Here is a 5636-nt window from a genome sequence, read left to right on the forward strand (position 1 = left end):
TCTGTATCATGATCAGTTACTGCTGCAGTGTGGGGTATGCGGTGGGAGGTTGAAACCAACACTCTTTGGAAGCTTGAATTTAAAGTCAGTGGACCCTTTGGTGTACTTGTTCCATGTGAATAGGTTTCATCTACTGTAATAATAATAATAATAATGAAACTAAATATCGTCTATGAAATACTTTCTATACTGACTGTTTAAAAGTTCTTCAAAAAGGCTTCACACTTGAAGAACTTTTAAAATTTTAAGAGACTATGCCCTAGCTCGGTTTTGAAATAGCTGTAACGCCAGATAACCTAGTGCGGTTGTGGAATCTCCCGATCTCCAGATATTTAAGCGAGGACCACTTCATTTCTGCTCTCTCCTGACATCTCCGAAATTCCACGTTCATCGGTTTTATTTCCCACTCCCTCTTATTTACTTATCACCTTCTCCTACAACTTGTCTCTCTGTGCAGGTTGATTTCTCTTCGCAGTAAGGGTATTTGTGCATGTTTTGGCTCTCAAAACTGATAGAATGCCAGGTAGAGTTCATCAGTTGCCAACTTAGATTATATTAAATACTGACAACAAATATCAGTCCTGGAGGGTCTGAATACGTACAAATTTTGCAACTTCCTGCTGACAGAAGTTCAGTGTGAGTGTCCACAAGGGTTTTCGGCTGAAGACCTAAAGAATGAATAAATCTGTTTTGAAACAACGGCAGGATACGTGTTTGTAAGACACTACACTCTCATTTAAGGATTTCCAGAATGTTTCCAATATCAAAAACTGGAAAAGTTCAGTTCCAGTTTCAGTGACTGCCGTGGCAAAATATGCATTTTCACGGAAACAACAAAGTATCAGTCGACCTGTATTCTAGACTGATCTGTGCATTACTGTTAGACATTGCTTTGGAAATAACGAAGCCATGTAAAAAAAAAAATAGGAAAAAAGTGACATTAATCTTTCCTAGATAGTGACCCCCAAGGGTTTTAACCAGTTATGTATCTATGTATCCACCTTTGAGGCGTGTTTATAATAGTAAAAGCCCGTTGGGGATTGCCGCAAAAACATAAACAAAAGACTGTAAATGTCATGAAGATAATGATCCCCAAAAAATACCGAGAAATTTTCCCTGTGACTTTATTACCAGCCTCCATATCTTTAAGAAATTTTATTTCTATGTTTAAGTAATTTTATTTTTAACCTCCGCCCACAATCTTGGAAGGCTAATGGTGTTTATCTGTTATTATTATTATTATTATTATTATTATTATTATTATTATTATTATTAAACTAGGGAAAATGGCCAAACAGCAGTAAGGTAAGTAGGCGCTGTATATTATTTACCTACCTCACTTGAATTTTGTGGAATTACAAAGTTTGTCCTGATGATTTTAGCTCATCCGTAGCTCTCTCTCTCTCTCTCTCTCTCTCTGTAATATATATATGTATATGTATACATATATATATATATATATATATATATATATATATATATATATATATATATATATGTGTGTGTGTGTGTGTGTGTGTTATATGTTATATATATATTACGTATATACGTATATATATTCATAGATATAATGTGGGCGTTTATGATTTTTCAAATACCGAAGCGCCACCGACTTCCGCTCAAACGAAGCTGAACAGGGTAATTGCATCAAGTGTCCTTACATATTATACTTTGGCAATTCAACCGTTCTGGTCTCGAACAAGTAGTAATCACTTACGAAGTCCTCATTACGAACTTAACCTCCTCGTAATACCGAAAAGGACCTCCTCCTTTAATTTCGGTGGGAGTTAACGTTTTGTCGATGTACGAAGATTTCTGTACATTCCCACGGGCGACCTGACGCTGATCTGACTCATCGGTAAAATATCGAGGTTAGTCTCTAATCTATCTTGACTCATCAGTGAGAGACTATTGTGATCCATCAGCGAGGGACTATTCTGACTCATCAGTGAGACTATAGTCTATTCTGATTCATTGGTTAAATATCTAGGTTGGACTAGTCTAATCAGACTTATCTGTGAAATATCCACGTTTGACTAGTCTATTTTGACTCTTCAGTGTAATGTCTAGGTTAGACTCCAGTCTTTTCTGACACATCAGTGAAATATCCAGGTTAGACTGTCTTCTCTGACTCATCTGTGAAATATCCAAGGTAAACTCAAGTCTGTTCTGCCTCATCAGTGAAATATCCAGGTTGGACTCTAGACTGTTCTGCCTCATCAGTGAAATATCCAGGTTGGACTCTAGACTGTTCTGCCTCATCAGTGAAATACAGAGATTAGATTTTAGTCTTGGTTGTGTATCGTTTCAAAAAGTTGATGTATTTGCTTCACGTTCATTTGTGGGCTAAGACATGTTATACGTTCTGGTTGTTAACATATTTAGAAAATAGAATAGCCTTAGACCTATGTCTAAACAGCTTTAGACCTAAAAATAAATGGCTTTAGATAGCTTTAGACCTATGTGTAATGTTCCGGTTATTTGCTGTTACAACAGGTTTCATCTGTTTAAATGTGGCTTTAGACATAGCTGTAGACCTTTGTCTAAACAGCTGGTTATTTGCTGTTACATTAGGTTTATCATCTGTTTACATGTACAGTATGTGGCTTTAGGCATATGTTGTACGTTCTGGTTATCTGCGGTTTCAATAGGTTTATCATCTCATTACTTGCATGTGGCTTTAGATATGTTATGTTTCGGGTATGTTTCAGTAGCTCTAGTTATTTCGGTTTATTTTTTTCTCTGAACTTCGTTCTGGTTTTTTGTTTCTGTAGGGTCGTCATATATTAGGCTTATTTGTGGTTTTGAACATTTTTTACTGTTATTTGTTTCAACAGGTTTATCTATTTAGTCCTATTTTGTTACTAGATATTTGTTACTTTCCTTTCGTTAAGTATGTTGGAACAGTTGATTAAGAGTTATATTTATTTTCAATCGACGGTTTTAAGTCCTGTTCTTTTATGTTTTTTTAATTTACTTGTTTTAGTAAGTCATTTTGATCTATTGGTTTTAAATCCAATGATTCTTTTGCGTTCAGGTATAAAATCTACTTTGTATTCTAGTGTTTTATAAATAAAATCTATGGTTTTAAATCCATTTTTTCCAGTTGGGGTAAAAAATTCATTTTGAATTTACGTGTTTTAGTAAATCATTTAATGTATAGTTTTAAATCCAATGAGTCTTTTGTGTTTGGGTTAATCATTTTGAATTTACGTGTTTATTTAGAAATTAAATTTAATCTTTGGTTTTAAATCCAATGATTCCTTGGTGTTGGGATAAAAAATCCATTGTGAATTTACGTGTTAAATTTAGTAAATCAATTTAATCTACGGTTTTAAATCCAGTGATTCTTTTGTTTTGGGGTAAAAAATCATTATCATTTTAAACTTCACGCGTTTTAGTAAATCGGTTCAATCTATGACGTGAATTTAGTAAATCGGTTCAATCTACGGTTTTAAATCCAATGATTCTTTCGTTTTGGGGTAAAAAATCATTTTGAATTTACGTGTTTATTTAGTAAATCAACTTAATCTACGGTTTTAAATCCAATGATTCTTTCGTTTTGGGGTAAAAAAATCATTTTGAATTTACGTGTTTATTTGCTAAATCGGACACGCGATACTGGGAATTCCTAGCGACTTGATAATCCACTGTCAAGAACCCATTATATAATTTTATTTAAAATTAAATCTTAGTTTAATGTAACTTGGCTAAATTTAAGTACATTTTAAATGTAACTTGGCTAGATTTAAGTAACTTTTAGTTGAAACATGACTTTTAATATTTCCAGGTTCTCCAGAATGTCTCGCGAATCAGACTTGTTTAAAGTTCACATAATGCTCTATCTTGTTCTATATTTGTGTGACGTAATCTTCCATACGCACTTCTTCACCAGACTGTACTTCACGTGTTGGGGGATATTTCTCATCGTGTGCTGGTAAGATGCCAAATAAACTTGCTTCTTAGTTTTCTGTAAAAGAAAACTATTGTGTCCCGCTTTGTTTGTCCCTCCACCCTTCTCAGATCTTAAATTCATTGAGGCTAGAGGGCTGCAAATTGGGATGTTGATCATCCACCCTCCGATCATCAAACATACTAAATTGAAGCCCTTTAGCCTTGGTAGTTTTTATTTTATTTTTTTACTCCAAGGTTAAAGTTAGCCATAATTGCACTTGGCAGCGCTATAGGTACCAACAACATAGCCCACCACCGGACCGTGGCTGAGTTTCACGGGTCTTTGTTGGAAAATCACCAGACAGAAAAATTTAACTTTTTTTCTTTTTTTTTAATAAACCCGTGTTAGTATAGCGGTGGTGGGACAAAAGAGTTAGACCTTAGACCTTTTCGAGTTGGCAAGAACTTCAAATTTCAATTCGTTTACCAATCTTTGGTCTACGTCCAATTTTTTTTTCTAGTAGTTTAATGTGCAGAATTTGTATGTGAACATGCAAAGCTTAGTTTTTGTAAATTTACTTCATTACTGCTTCTCACAAGAGTGCAGAATTTGAATGTGAAGTTATGAATTTTGTAAATATCTAAATTGCCATTGCATGCCTAATTAATTTTTAGTGAATATTTCAAGTTGCTATTGTATGCATAATTACTTGCACATAAATCCCTTGCTGTACAATCATACATAGGTTTACATTGCACGTACTGTCCTAACATAGTTCTTTTCCTCTGTCAGGAGGGTCGGAGGAGTGTGATACCATCATATATGCCACAAGGACTATAACAAGAATCCTTAAGAAATTTATATAAGTTTTATCACATAAATCGAAGACGAGGAGATTGTCCACGATGGAGACAGACGAGAGTCAGGACGTTTAGGGAATGAAGTACTAATTTTACTGCGATTTTAACTGAATTGTTTGTATATGACTCTTTCTAATGGGCGTAGGATTTAAATGTGGGACTGAAGAACTAGTTTTACTGAGTTTTTAAACTTGTTTGTATGCGAAACTTTCCAATGGGCGTAGAATTAGATAAGGGATTGAAGTGCTAATTTTACTGAGTTTTTAACAAGATTGTTTGTATATGACACTTTCTAATGGGCGTAGGATTTAATATGGGACTGAAGTTCTAGTTTTAATGAGTTTTTAAACTGTTTGTATATGAAACTTGATAATGGGCGTGGAATTAGATACGGATTCACGTTATGTCCACATTCTTGGCGACTAGCAGCAGTACAGAATATTCAAAGTTTTCTTTATACTCAGGGTATTTTGTTCTATACTTGATCCATATATTCTTTAACTTTAAATTGTATTTCAATGACTTCATTTGTTTTGTGATTATTGTACCTTAAAAACTGCTTGTAGACTTTTATGAACACTGTACCTCGCTGTATTTTTTGACAAATATACGTACTTGGCGTAAATTCTCTTAATTTATTAACAATGGTTTTGAGTGGTTGTTTTTTCTATAAACATTGTTGGCATGCAACAACACAGAAGAAAATCATGGAAATATTTGAGAAACAAAATTTTGGAAGTGCCGATAAGAAGAAAAAATCCATACGTTGCTTGCATAACTTCAATACAAGCGTTGAAGTTTGGTAAAATGAAAATACAGAAACGTGATAAATAAGCCCTTATACATTAAGGAAAGATTTAAATGACGTTCCATATAAAAAC

General features: G+C 34.0%; 1 long non-coding RNA gene across 1 annotated transcript; it reads left to right on the forward strand.

Annotated features, from left to right (window-relative positions):
* Nucleotides 1-1716: 1716 nt before the first annotated feature.
* LOC136841478 (uncharacterized) lies at nt 1717-5380 on the forward strand. Its single transcript, XR_010853960.1, has 3 exons — nt 1717-1871; nt 3791-3937; nt 4688-5380. It is a non-coding gene; the product is annotated as an uncharacterized lncRNA (long non-coding RNA).
* The last annotated feature ends 256 nt before the right edge of the window (nt 5381-5636 follow it).

The sequence above is a fragment of the Macrobrachium rosenbergii genome, chromosome 9 (assembly GCF_040412425.1).
Source record: "Macrobrachium rosenbergii isolate ZJJX-2024 chromosome 9, ASM4041242v1, whole genome shotgun sequence".
NCBI lineage: Eukaryota > Metazoa > Arthropoda > Malacostraca > Decapoda > Palaemonidae > Macrobrachium > Macrobrachium rosenbergii.